This window comes from Astyanax mexicanus, chromosome 6 (assembly GCF_023375975.1).
Source record: "Astyanax mexicanus isolate ESR-SI-001 chromosome 6, AstMex3_surface, whole genome shotgun sequence".
Taxonomy (NCBI): domain Eukaryota; kingdom Metazoa; phylum Chordata; class Actinopteri; order Characiformes; family Acestrorhamphidae; genus Astyanax; species Astyanax mexicanus.
In genome coordinates, this window is record NC_064413.1 from 39,071,818 (window position 1) to 39,087,338 (window position 15,521).

Genomic DNA, 15,521 nt, shown 5'->3' on the forward strand with positions numbered 1-15,521 from the left:
TTTTCCTGCACATAACACACAACAAAGAGGTGTGGGGATGAAATTAGGGGTCAGTGGAGGCCCTAGTTTGTACATGCACAAATAAAACACTGGGCTTCACTTGGCCAATTAATAAAAGATTAATTATTTATATCACTCCTCCCCCTTCTCTCTAGTGCATAGTTCAATAGCTTGGCAAGCTCTGTAAGGAACCAGGAGCGTCGGCATATTATCTGTTATTAAAAAAAACTCAGAAATCCAAAGTAGTGCATCAATTTAAATGCTGAAAGACATTAAATTGATGCTATATATTCTCACTGTATGGCAGATCCCAAAAGATTTAAAAAATGTCAAACAGTGCAAAACTGTAAAAATTGAGATACAAGATCATAGCTGTCGTTCATGTTAACCTGTTCATTTTTGGTTGGACAGACGGTTAAAAGCCTCAGTATGTAATGAAACATAAAGCACAACATTTCCAGAAGATCCTAATGCTCTATAGGTAACAGCAATCCTAAAGAGTCAAGCTTGAAAAAAATGTTGAAATGATTGGGTCATTTTGCATACAAAGCTGGTTGCTGTTAGGGTCTATTCACAAATGTTATTTTCAGTATTTTTTTATGGCAGGGGAATAAAAAGTTCCTGCAGTAAAAGCAAAGCTATTTTATCTTTTACTTTGTAAAAGATGTTTAGAGATCTGCACTCCACTGCTTTAAGATTGTCAATGCCACAGGCTGCAACATAAGGCAAACCATGATAGATCCACCCCCTTTGGATTGTGGCCAAAAACTTCTGTTTTGACTTTATTAATCTACATCACTTTAAAAACGTATCTAGCTTTTTTTGATGTTCTATAGCAACAGAGTTTTGTGACAATAAAAAAAAAATGTTATGCCAGCAACGCAACAGAGCAGAAAAAACACCATCCTCCTGCAGGTTCATGCATGGCAGGACAAGTCAAATGTCATGGGACACAAAAAAATAGAAGAGTATTGTGTCCCATGCAAGCTAAAGAACACCGCAATGACCTGTGCAATATGCATGTAGGGCCTCTTGCCTTAAATGTTGATGTGATTCCTGCCAGATGCTGCAGGTTGAAATCATAACCACCCACTGCACTGTCCACTGTGGGTTGTAATGCTTTCTGTGATGTATTCCAGTATGCACAACACTGTGGACTGGGGTACTAAAATGCCTGCACAACTGAAATGGAAGTAGAGTATCCTATCCATGTGGCATCCACTATCAAGCCTTGCTCTACCTCAGTCTACCTCACTCACAAGACAATCCCACATAGTGTAAACAGGTGTGGGTCTTACCAAGCCTGAGGTAACATTTTATAATCAGTTTACATACTGCTATCCCATGACTTCTGGCATTTTATCTAATTATGTTGTTGTTTTACTGCTCACCTACTGCGAGAATGACAGAGTTCATGACACGCCAGTAGCTGGTTTTAGTGAGACAGCTTTAAATGTCATGTAAAAGCTGTATTTGAGTGAGACAGACACAACCACAGGTCTGGTTTCAGTGCTATCTTTACCAGACCCTCGTCAGCCTCTACTCACCACTCAAAGGAGTGACACATCTGTCTTACACAAGTGTCCACTCACAATGTAAAGAGAGAGGAGGGAGCAATGAGGACCATGCTCAACAGCTAGAACACACTCACAGATTGGCATATAGACACATAAAGCCTGAGCAGTAACATTCTGGTTAGAAAAAAAATGCTAAATTATTACGTTATATTAACAGCATTAAATTATTGGCTACTAATTTACTGTGACCCTACTTTAACATGATGCATACATAAAACTTCCTGTGCTCTATGGGTTTATTTGTTCCAAAGCTCTTCTCAAGGATGCCCAGTATTTATAGCTACCATCTTATACATCTGATGATTAAGACTGTAGCAGAAAACATGTAAAGCCTGTAAAGCGTGCAGTGGCTAGAACTCTACAAAGAGCATTTTCATGTAAAACAGTGTCAGGATGTGTAGGCTTGCCAATTCAACTCGCTTGTATAAAGGGCTGTGCATAATAGCTATAATGACAATTCAGCTTTTGTTACATTCTGCACCTGAGCTGAACCTTGAGAGCAAGCACAAGCCGGGTATAAAAAAAAGCTTCTCATAATTACGCAAACAACACTAGCAGTTTCTTTTTTGCATGAAAATCAGACAATAGACTCTCTGTAGACCCCCTGCCTTCTACCACAGTTCATCCACAGCTTGAATAAAGAAATGACACTAAGCAATCCCACACCACAGAAAGCAAGTGTGGAGGTTTGTTTATATGCAGAGAGCTGGAAAAGTATTCCTGTTTATCTCTCCACAACACAGGCCAGGCTAAAGGACTGGTTTGAACTGGGCTGCTACAAGAGGTGCTATTTGGTTCATAAATACTCACTGCCTTTTTAATATGTCACTCCATATGTAGTTGCTATTCCTATCTCTGAGCCAATCTAGTAAAAGAAGAGGTGGAATACTGAAAAAAACTGCCAAGATAAGAAATCAGGAGCAGTCAGTATGTTTTACTGAATAGCCAAACAACACAAACTACACAAAGAAATGTATAAAACAATATAGTCCAGAGTCTCTAGAGGCCAGTTGCATATGAATGTGACTCACAATAACTTGATTCAATACATCATATTTATATGTATATTTTTTTATATATATAAATTTAAATGAGTCACTTAGGGAAAAGAATGTACCACCATACATATGTAGTTAAACAAATTAGTAACTTCTGTACACTATTAAAGTCCCTTTGAACTTGAAACTGTGAAAACTGTGTTTCAGGAGAAAATGTTCCTTGACACATCTTACCCTAAAAACCCTAAAAGTTCTTTAAGGAACTTACACTTTTAACAGTGATTGTCAATATATTTAACCATAAAGACCATGAAAGTGTTTGTTTTTCATTTACAGATTTGTATTTTTAAAAGCAATTCACCTCTTAATATCTGGTCTATCTTATCCTAGAGATTTATAGCCACTAACTAGGGCTGCAATGATTAGTCGATATAATCGACAATGTTGATTAATTAAATTTGTTGACTACACATTTTATTGTCGACTAATCGTTAATTTGTAACAGTACTGCATTACACAAAGTGCTGGGGACAGAAGAAACTTGGTCTGTGTCTCCAAAAGTGCCCAAACACAACGGATTACATATTTATTCACCAAATATCAGTACTCTCCACGTTTAAACAACATGTGGACATTTAAATGCCCTTTAAATATCCTGTTTAGCTGTTTTTCTGTTGTTTTTAGAGATGGAGGACATGGCAGAAATATTCGTTGACTAATCGACTAATCGAAAAAAATTTTCATCAGATTAATCGACTACCAAAATAATCATTAGTTGCAGCCCTACCACTAACTGGCAAAGGCTACTGAAGAACAATAAACTCATATGGTCATATTCACGAAGCCAGTTTGTGATTTCATAATATTTAAATAGTCTGTGGCAATTGAAGGAATAATCATTGGTATTAACAGGCCAAAAGTGTGGTTAGAAAATATTCAGCACACCAATACACCAGCACCAGCCTGGACTGCTGACACTGGGCAGGTGTGGTCCATAAAAACTAAAAAGATAAAGTTAGGTTATGCACAAGTTTCTCTGCTTTCTATCCACATATGAAGAATGCTTTGCATTCCTTTTTCTTTCTTTAGGAACAAGCAAAACAATATGGAAGTAAAAAATCAGAGTGTTGAGTAACGAAGAGCACACTCAGTGTCTCACTCCGTTTGAAACAGAATAATATGTAATTACAGAGTGAGCGAGCTGACATTTATCTATGCTCTCAGCACTGCTGCAGCTAAAATGGGTATGAAAGAGTGTGAGTCATCTTAACATGAAAATATGGGAGTCTGATTTAATTATACTGCAATTTAACCGATCTGCCATCATTCAGACACTCAGCATCAGCAAGTATCTCTCCTTACTTATACTATTATCTAATAATAATAATAATCGAAAGTCCAGATTACTGACTTACATCAGAATCACATCTTTTCTCCATGTGCAGTCAGGATGAAAAGAGATCCTGAGGGTTACAGTTCTTCAGTGTTCGGTTACATCTTCAGGACACCTAGTCTCCAAATGAGCAGATGCAACATCTGTGCTGAAATAACATCTTTATCACTACTTAAAACCTGGTGAGTCATCGGCAAAAAGAGTTGTACTTTTACTGTAACAATACTTTAACAAGTATTATGGTTTCAGTTTAACCTAGCCAACCACAACTGCCGTAAACTGGGCAGAAAATAGCTGAAGTTAAACAGATTCTTACAGTGTGAGACTTATTGAGAGTGCACTGAGACATATTTAAGGGTCTTCTGTCCAAAAAACAGGCAGCCTCTCTTAACACTGCCTTAGCCGCCAGCTAAATAAACCTCTAGGGTGAAACTTAGATGAGTACTGTTGAGGCTGGCCAGAGATACAAAGCCAAGTCTCCTTATGACAGAAAAGGCCCCGCAGGACGGTTTAGTCAAAAACAAGAGAGAAGATTAATCATTTTTCTGCTTTCACAAACATTATTGGAAGAATGACCTAATGAAATTAGGTTTTAAAGTACAAAAAACTGCTAGATAACTAGACAACCCACAAGCATCCTGGAAACATGTGATTAACTGTTAAGTATGGTGTGAACTAATTATGCTTTCAGGTTTTGTGACACACAGTGGCACAAAAGACACTAAACAGGTAGATAGAACAATAGATTATAATAATCAAATAAATCTGAGAGCATATAGGAAAGAGTCAGCCGAGAAACTGAAGTTTCTGAAGAGAGTCTGCTGCTCTGATGCTAGAAGCAGTTCTTTGAGTGATACTATGTGAGAAACACTTTTAATTCCATGAAGAACTCTGTAAAAGAGATTTGTGAGTGTGAAACAATTTCAAAAAAGGATTTCAAGCACCATTTAAAGGTTAGTACAACTTTTGTATAAACATGGTTCTTTTTTAAAACTAAACGTGGTTCGTTCTTCCATGTCTTTGTTCAAAATCTGTGTAGCATCTGTATTGTTGAGGAAGTGGTAAGATATACTGTGATATCCATTATGAACTACTTTTAAGAATAAACTAGTATTATGAGATGAAATTAAAATTACTTATTGTAATGGAACTCACAGTCAAATGACAAAAATCGATGAGTATTTTGCACAGGAGAATGGATGAGTCCCAAAACAAGAACAGAAATTCTCCTAGCTGCCTGAAAAAAGTGTTTGAGAGCAATGATATTTGCCAAACAAAGTGTTTCCAAGGACAAAAACGGTCTTCAACCCTGCTGATAGAAAGCTACCAGTGGTACCAACGGTGCTGGATGTTGACTATTGGAGCCTGAATGAAGGAAACTTCCCAGAAGGAGGGATAGAGACCACTGTCTATGAGGCAGTCCAAACATTGATTTGGTTCTCAAAAATCTACAAAATACGTCATTTAGCCAGAAGTTCCAAAACTTTAAATACAACGATTTATGGCACAGCACACAAACTTCAATCTATTTTTTCCTAGAGGAATGGCTCTGGATCCTTACCACCATGTTCTCATTATGGCCCAGGATCCCTCCCACCACCATGTTCTCATTAAACAGAAAGACTAAGTTTTGTCATGCTTGGCTTTGATTTGGTTGCATCATTGGAATTGACAGACAGGAGCACTGGAGTCTGTCCAGGCACTCAAGTTAAAACATTGGCAAAATTCTCAGTGGCTCGTTTTAAATGTCAGGGCCCTTGAAATTCTACCAATAAAGTGTGAAGCTACTTTAAGCTTTTTAATGGTGTAAAAAAAGCTTTGCAAGGGTATTGCTATCCCCCTATCACTAGCATTGTAAACCTTGGCATTGGTTTAAAGCGTTGTATTTCCAAATGCTGGGAATGAACAGGAGTGGGCTATTAGACAAAAGTTTGTCTTTGTTATCATGTTTCACTACATGCCAAGTCCATTTTACACCGGATTTCTGCTTTAATAAGACAAGCTACGTTGGACAGTTATTCCGAACTTATACTCAATGTTTTCCTTCCTTTTTTCAAGCATGTTTCACTGTCAAACATAATTATGGAAGTCTTGCTTGAGTTGCTGCTTGTTTGGTCACTCGATGTAAGGTGGTCCTTTTCTCATCTTTGCATTCTGAAGCTTTTAGTCTTGGCTCATGAAAATTGTTGCATGAACACTGTGAATAACCGTTAGGTGAGCTCCCTCCAGCACCAAACATGAAGCAGCTATCCTGTCCATTTAACCAAAGTCATGAACAAAATATGCTTTATAAGAACAAATTTCTGCACACAGAAAAGGACGCAGCCAAAAGCTTAGAAGCATATGGGAAATAATTAAAAAGAAATCAATTTGCAATCTTGCAATTAGTCACCCTGTTTTCAATTGTCTGCAGGTGTGGGAGAGTATCTTTTTAAAGTATTCTAGTTTATGGTTAACCTAACAATAAACTTGTTAGTATGTCTAAATTAGCAGCTTTTGGAAGGATAAAACTTAATTTACTTTACTTTCAATGAGTCTAAATAAATCTAAATACATCTGATGATTTGAGTGTGAAACATTATTATATGTTCATTTGGACACACATAGGTATAACTGCCATATTCACATTTTTGTGAATAAGGTTTTTAAATTATTTAAGGTGTACTTTAACCTGTGATAGTGATTTACACGTACTGTTCAACTGGTTGTGTGAATATCAGGTGTCATGGCTGTCCTCGCCTTTCCTTCTGGCTGTAATTACCTTTCCAAAGACCTTCTGTCACAACAGCTCACATCTCCACCACTAACTCCTGCTGTCAGCGGGCGACAATTAGCTGCTAAAACACGGGGCGAGTTACTGTGGGAGGACGGCGCTGGGCAAATATGGCTGTTTACGAGTCTAAACGCTTCGTATATAAATATTTGTTATCTTTAAACCAGCCACTTCTGACCAAAGACCACAAACACACGGCAGTTCCACACTGCATCGTTACCGCTTAACACAACACAGCCGGTGCTTCGCGCCATAGTTACATTGCAGAGGCAGTAGATGATCACGTGATCACGCCGTCATCGCCTCTGTGCTTGGATTGGCTAAAGACGCTCGCATCTCACGCTGCGATTGGCTACTAGTGTTCTGCAGCATGCTCGATTGGCTAGTAGATCACATCCGTAACCGGGCTCTGAATACAGGTGGGAAAAAGCGAGGGTCCCTCCTCCTCCTCCTCCTCCTCCCCCCACGCTGCTCTGCGAAAAAGGGACGCGGCCGTGCGGAAGGAGAGCCCCGTACCAATCCAGCCCCGTCTCAGCCTGTAGAGCCGAAGAGAAATGAGGGCAGGGGAAAAGACGCAGTCCAGCTTTTTTCTCCCCGCAGAGCGGATTCCCGTTGACCTCACACATGGAGAAGCATGGAGACCACGATAACGATAATTCAGGGAGAAGGGCTCGAGTGTGTACGAGAGAGAGAGAGCGAGAGAGATAAGGAGGGGGAGAGGAGAGCCAGGCCGAGAGGGAGGGCAAGAAAGAAAGGGAGGTAGTGATAAAAAGAGAGAGAGAGTCATCCAGGGGAAGAAGAAAGAAGAATGTTTACAAAAAACAGTGGATAAGAAAGCAGGGCTGTCAGATCTTGCGCACTGGCCGTTAGATTCACGCAATTAGCTCTAATCTCACGCTCTTAGGCCACGCTCATTTTTAACATCCCATTCCCCTCCAAACGACCTCCACAGCAAAGTTCTCTTCAACAGCTACAGCTTAGCTTTCATTGGTGTAAAAATGTCCTAGACAGACCCCAAAACTGTGTTATATTTACATGCACAACTGAATGCAAACCGCTGCAAACGCTAGGAGTTTTCTGTGGCTTCTTTTTTGCAGTATTCTCCAAAACAACAGGTAACTGTGCAAAAATTATAATGTGCACCCCCTTATTTCAGTTGCAAAGCATTAAGTATCTTATAATCCTAGCTTACTTTACTTTCTCCCCGCTGTCATTCATACAAGTTGTCCTATTAGCTCCTCACAGCAAGAGATAATGCATTTGTTGGCAACCTGCACTGTAGACACATGGCATAGGAATATTTTAGGATGTTAAACAATAAAACTTAAAGAAATAAAACTGTTGCACAGTGCTGACAAGAGGTCTTGTTAACGTTCCACCGAAGTTAAGTACAGCAGTAGCCGGTGTGCCAAACCCAGCATGACAATAAGGCTCAAACTGTACTTTACACAAGGAAGCAAATGCAGACCATTTAGTCTACACAGTTGAGCTAGGGTTGTTCCCAAAAGCTGGGTGCAAGATTCTTACATTGTGCAGCCTTATTTTACGATCACAGCGTGATTATCATGTCTAGCTTTATATGAAATGAAAAAAAGCATTAAGAACTTAGGCCTACCTCACAAACCGTTTTTTTTTAGCCTGACCAACAGGGCCCAAGGAAAGTGGTGGGGTATCTTAGCCAGGGCTTGGGTTGGACATCAGGCAGTGAATCTAAATCTACTACTACAGTCTGGTTTTTCCCTTTGTTTTCAAAAATGTGCAATCTTGATAATGTTTTGCCCCACTGCAGTCAACAATGCCATAATATGTCCATAATTTTGCCATAATTAATCAGTACAGCTGGTCTGTTAGTGTGTGATAGATTAGGATGTGTAAACTGAAACACACATCATCAGAAAATCTAGAGGGACCTCTCCAAACATTGAGGCTAAAGCAAGATTTGGTGAGTAGCCAAAACATTCATAAATAAAATCACTATAATGTGTCAAGAGTAATAATGAATAAAGTTACACATAGTAGCATAAGCTCAAGAAACTAAATGAACATGGTTTGTTTATCTGGCTCTAATAGCATGCTTAACAGTAGCCAATGCTAACTCCTGCTCTCCTTACCCATTCTCACTATGTGATTGTGAGCTTTGAAATCTGTGGTTTCAAATGCAGCCAAGTGAAGAGTGTGAGGGAGCTGCTGGCTGCTGTAAACAGACCTCTTTATCTTGTGTTTTCTACAGCTTCTGTAACTGGACTGTATTTTACTCATTACAGTTGGCTGACCAGGTCAGCAGAGCAGAAGCAGAGCAGCAGTGCTGAATGAGAACAAAACTTCCAGCTTTGGCTCCTCTGAAGACTTAAAAGATGTCTCCTCATTTACTCCTGAACATAAATTAAAGTGACATGTGACGGTATGGGTAAGTTATGCAAAACTCACAAAAAAGCACATTTATGTTTAGTATGTTGTAATCACAATGAACATAAATATATGTTATATATATGTATATATATATATATATATATTTTTTTTTTACTCATGATAAACATTTAATTGATGTACATAGTGTTGATGCAAATGCATATATAGTTCACATAAGAGCACGACAATATTTTGATGCTAATTCAGGTTTTCTTTAGTAATATTTAAGGTGGAAATTTAGTGGTTGTCTACAGAGACATGTAAGAGGCTAGGAGGTACATGCAAAAAATGAATTCAGTGTTGTGAATCCAGAGGCATTTGTACTTGTCTGTGTAATGTGAGTGTGTCATTAATCACTGTTTAAGTACTGTTTGCATCTAGCAAAGTGATCTTCAAATACATGAATGTGTTCTTATGTTCCTATGTTGTCAAGCATGAATATGACTTGAGTTATTGTGGGTCTTCATTCCCACATTTATGGCAGATATTCCAAAATGCATTTTGCACCAATCAGTGTGGTTCTTTATAAAGAGAACATTCACAGCTGTCGATTATAATGTAGGCTATGATTTGTGCCATACTCGCTGTTCCCTCCCTGAAAATCCAGATCACTATATAGAGCACTATTATAGTGGACATTGGAAACAGTAGTCAACAGTATGTTGGACACGTTGTTTGGTATGTAAACTCATTGCTGTGTGAAAGCAGATTGCGTCTCACAAGCAGTCTGAATGTCTTCTACAAAGAAGCTGTACATAAATATTTTGGCTAACAAAGCGATGGATTATGGGTAATCCATGTCTGGCAGTGTACATTATATATTTCATACATTAATATTATGGTGCATTGTGAGGTTGATTTACTGCTACTAAGACACAGCTATGAAATAAAGTAACACATTTTTAAAGCAATAATGTGATTGTTTAGGCTGCTCTTCCAGTTGCAGAATGAATATTGGTCACCTAGGTTGTGCTGTCCATACTGGTCAACTATCTTGGTGGCGGTCGTGAGGGTTGACCAGCTTGAACTAGCTAGTTGCAAAGCTTGGACAGACTGGTCATGCTAGTAGACCAGCTAATTATCAAACTCGAGTGAAAAGCCTACTATACTGCTCAACAGCTAAGGCTGCATACTGTGTACAGCGCCCTCTTCTCCTTGATAGTTTGTACTTGCAATTCAGATTTTCCAAGCCTTTACTACCAACCAAGTGTATTAGTACAAACTTGGCAGGGTTTCTATAGATAATCCCCTCTGTTTCTGTGTTAAACATGGAAAAGTAATGGAACTAATGGCTAAAATCAAATATGCTGTTGGTGAAAAAAACTAAAAAAACTAAATTTTATTTTTAGAAAGAAAACAGTACATCTTGGCACAGCTGAGAATGACTTTGAGACACAGAGCAAGTAAGTGGATGAAAAGGAATGTGAGCAAGACAAAAAGGGAGGGTGAGAAAGAAAATGGGGTGAGAAAAAGAGTGTGGGAGACAGGGAATAAAAGTGTGAGAGAAAGATAGAGAGTGTAGGACAACAGCAAAGAGCAAAGCAATAGGCAACGATGAATGAATGTGCGAAGGAAAGTAAGAAAGCAGTCGTGTGAGAGAAAGTCTCAGTAGAAGCCTGAGAGAGAAAATCTCAGTGCGTTTACATGCACTCAATAATCTCTTCATAATCAGATGATTGCAGTTATCTGATGATTCAAGTAGTCATGTGAACAGCATACTCTACACTAGAGTAAAGTCTAGAAATGTGTTTGAAAAATATTGTATTATCTCGCTAATCATCAGAGACTTTAAACTCAACTCAGATTCATGCTCAAAACATTTTAGACTCAACTCGTCGTGTTTTGGGACTTGTGAACAATCATAATGTTTTCTATTTTTGGTATATTAACATTTTGGAAACTCTGATAACAGCCTTCATCTTTTGTAACGTTTAGTTTTCCAGTGCATTCACACATTAGCATTTACAGACCCCTTCCAAATCACTCCCTGTGCCCTGTTGTACCACTAAAATGTAATCCTTGTTGATGTCAATCTAATCCCTGTTGATGTCAACAACATGCAGTGCTATTGGAAGAGGGTTCTTCAAAGGCACACGGTTTAAAAGATGCACACTTTAAGGGACATGGACAATTTCTCTACCTGCAGCATCCCTTTGCCATGGACATAACAAGACAAAACCACTAAAAGTCCTGGCTTGGGTGTTCATTAAGATAGCACCTGCATCTACATATAAGTAGCTGCTATCTAGGTACCTTAAACACATTTTATTTCCTTTAGTAAATCACGCACATGAAGATTTTACATTGTTTAAATTTACCATTTGATCTTAAATGCTGCTATAATGGCATAAAGCCTTCAGGTTTTAAATTTAACTTCTTTAGCTTTTAATTTGGAACAGAACATTTTTATGAGAATCCAGATTTAGTTTTATGTGGACTGTTTTTATTTACATCTACAACAGGCTTAATGTAATTTGTGCACCCTTTTAAGGTTGAATTGAAAATATGAATATGAAACAAGATTTTAGTACTGAGGAATTATCTTCTCACATATGCGGAGTTCTACAGTAAACTCAAATCAGGGTATCTGCTGTTATGGGGTAGTTAAATTTAAGACATTTCAAGGACTTTTTAATTTTAGAGACCTGAGACTTGAATTGGGCTTGTGACCAAAGACTTGAGACTTCACTTGAACCAAAGACTTGGCTTGTACTTGTGAGCTATTTATAATTCTCAGTCCATATATACTCATTTTATACGTTTGCACAGGCATGGAAACAGACTGAGGTAGCGGAAATAAGTGAGCAGAATTTAACACGGTGCCTTTAAGACACTTTCGGAATGACGCTGAAAGTGAAGGATTGAATAATAGCTGACATCTTATGTCTTATTCTGATTACATCCTATTCTTTTTTTATTGGATGGTTGCAAAACAAAAATCTGATTATTTTCCTACCCAGGTCAAATTTTTTCCATTTAACTTAAGGATTTAGGGATTCAAGGAGACTTTGTCGTTCACATCACATGGTACATAAGGTGGAACACAAATTGTATGGCATTCTCATGATCCAGTTACACCCAAAGAGCAATTGTTAAAATAGATAAATATGAAGCAAATTTGCTATAGCACCATGGATAAGTGTAAATGAAGAGCAGTAACAAGATAAAGTGTCATAGTGCGTAAAAAACTTTGACAAACTCTGATGTTCTGTAGTAATGGGATGAAGAAGTGTGGGTATAAAGGAAGAGAGAAAGTGGCCAGTGTTGGGAGGGTGGGATCCAGATGGCCGTGGTCTCTCTGTGAGGCTGAGACAGGGTGTTGTTGGTACGACTCTGACTGATTCGAGTGATCGGCCGCTTCTCTCGCGGATGCTTCTGTCCACCTCCTCCAGCTTGTGTCCTACATGCGCTCTGAACGGGAGGGTCCAACTCGCATCATTACAGCTCATCAGTCACTCGGAGCAGCGCTGCTTCTGCAGTAATAATAACCCACTGCAGCACTCTGAGCCCACGTCCAACTTGTTTCTTCAGCAATATGTAACACTGTCACAGTCCTTCACTCTGCTACACACTGCAATTAATCATGTCCATGTGGACGACAAGAACCAAAACAGCCCTCTGCACCCAGTGTAGCGCATGAGTGACACATCTGAAAGCTCATCTCGGCCTGTCCACATGCGTGTCATAACAGTAACGCTGTAATACTTGCTTAGCCATTTGCTTCAGGGGGTCTGCTGCCTTACTCCACAGACACAGACACACACGCACACACACACACACACCGTCACCTATCCTTACAGTGAACATGCCAGTCAGATGGCTGTTGTGATACAGATGCAGCAGACACAGATCAATGTTTCTGTCATGCCTTTTTGTTAGGGCGTTTAGTGTTGATGCTGTCATCATCTGAAGGCCACTGTCTATAAGTGTGTGTGTGTGTGTGTGTGTGTGTGTGAGAGCACTTTGTAATTAGATCAATAACTGGGAGTCTCTCAGTAATGCAATATTGTAGATGCAGCACAATCAAACATAATGGAAGACAGACAGACAGATGGAGAGGGAGAGAAGAGGAGCAGTCATGCCAATAAAGCCAACTGAACAGAGAGAAAACACGATTTATTGAAGGCCTATTTTGTTGATTGTACATGGATTAAAGCAAAACCACACTTGGCTACAGGGTTTTCATCTTAAACTAGTGGTAAACAACACATATTGTCCTTAAACATGTTTTTATGTCTTTATCATAACTTCTGTCTTCACTCAGGGCTGTAAAAGTCAGGGAATAACACAAAGTGATCTATTTGCATTGTCAAAAGTGTTAAATGAGCAGTAAGTGGAACGTGGCGTTAATTGTCCAATTAGGAATAGCTAAACCAGAGCCTCCAAGAGGATGGCCACCCATCCTGGATTGCCCTGGATTTGGTCATCTGTCCCAGAATTTTTTTTTTCTTTTCTGGACATTCATAACAGCATAGGACTATGTCTTCTGTCCATACTCTCCATTTACTTTGTTCTTATTTGTGTGTGTTATTTGAAAGCTTACATTTTCATGACCTGTTCTATCGTCGCCATGTTTGCTTTTAAACTCTTATATGCAAAAACTGTAGATCCCTTTTCAGCAAAAACACCTCTAACAAATATTTACTGTAACTGCAATTTAAATTTGAACAGTGTTGAGGAGCAATCTTGGATTTTTCCTACCTGTAAAGGTCATTAATGTTGCAGGTCATCAATATTTCTGAGATGCCTTGTGTCTTTTGTGCACAGCCCTGTTTATTCAGGTCATGCCACAACATCTTTAGATCAGGTTAAGGTCAGGATTTTGACATTTTGATCTTTTTAAACCATTGTAGATTTTCTAGATGTGCTTTTATGCTTTGGGTCATTGTCTTGGTGCATCACCCAGCATATCTTTAGCTTTACATCATGGACCTGATCTTACATGTTCCTATAAAATACTATGGAACAGCACCTTCTAGTAGTTAGATTTGTTCTGTCTGTGACCATAAGCTATCCGTGCCCTGAGGCAACACAGCTACATCAAGCCATTATGCTCCCTCCAACATGCTTCACAGTAGGCATGAAGTGCAGGGCTCCTTTTCTTTCAAACAGTGTTGCACATTTGTGCTAAAAAGTTCCCCTTTTGTCTGTGCATCTCCTATAGAACATTTTTTCCCCAAGACATGAGGAACATTCAGTGGGCTGCTATGTTTTTGTCCTTTGAGCAACTTTCTTCTTCAGTGTTCAGTATATTTTGCAGTTATCTGTAGGTCTATTGACGTTATCCTTGTTTTTTTTGTCTCGCTTCTTTTACAAGAGTTATGCCCTTGGAGTGATATAAAAAGAAAGCCCTCTCATTGAAAGAGCATCAATATGCCTGAATTTTCTCTATATGTACATTGTGTCTAACTTTGGATTAATGTACACCCAGTATTTTTGTATTTTTTTTTTATCTTTTTGTGTCCTTTTCCAATGTCATGCTTTTATGTAACACTTCTGAGATCGTTTCTGATATCTTATATCAAGGCATGTTTCCAAATATCCAACATTTTCTAAGAAGAACTAATTTGTCAGTATCTGAGTTTTTATTCTTTAATCTTTATTTACAGGGCAAAATACCCATCAGGCTCACACTTCCAACCTCATCTCCTTAATTGAAACCCTTGTTGCCAATTAGCTCTTGTAAAACTCATTACCACAGAGGTTCACTTACTTTTTCTAGCCTGCACTGTGGATGTTTACTCAGCATGCTCAGTAAAGACATGAACCGCACAGCTCTCAAGTCACACTGCTGCAAAGACCGTAACAGGTGCATTGAGACTGCAGTAAGAACAAAAAGTAAACCAACCACTTTATTACAAACGGAAGCAGGGAACAAACAAACCTTACTAATGTCTCAGAAAGGCTGCTCACACTGGGGAGCATGGGCGTATTCTGAGAGACTCGAGCAGACACACTCTCTAAACAACACAGCCTGGAGATATAGCTGAGAGAGTTGTGCTCCCTGAAGAATAAAGCAGTCATGCACTGAGACTCTCTTTGTTCCAGTGGAGCGACACACACTGTGGCTCCACACTGCCATGACACTGTATTACAGTCCCGACTCCCCCAATACACTTCCGCTCTGAGTGAGCGCCTGCTTGGGGAATACTCTCTAGCTTTTATTAAAAACCATGTTGCGTGTGCTTCTGTGCATGTGAGCATGTGTTTCCAGGTTATTAGGTTTACCTGCCCTGTACCTGCACTCACTGCCCATTTTGTCAGAAACAGCTACAAAACAGGAGAACAGACTGTAGCCTGCACAGTTTATCAGAACCAAAAACGTGAGAGAAAAAAAGGAATTTTCTAATCTATTTTGTACTTAGGAAGAC

At 39.0% G+C, this 15,521-nt stretch overlaps 1 protein-coding gene across 7 annotated transcripts in view; it reads right to left on the reverse strand.

The window, feature by feature from the left end:
* Positions 1-15,521, reverse strand: part of fam131bb (family with sequence similarity 131 member Bb) — a 64,097-nt gene that overhangs the window by 34,584 nt on the left and 13,992 nt on the right. Inside the window, exon 1 of one of the 7 annotated variants that reach the window (XM_049480125.1) lies at positions 6,730-7,001. The exons of 4 other annotated variants lie outside the window; for them this stretch is intronic. The gene's annotated coding sequence lies outside the window, so the exon portion shown is untranslated. 2 more of the 7 variants (XM_049480124.1, XM_049480123.1) reach the window with 2 other exon arrangements.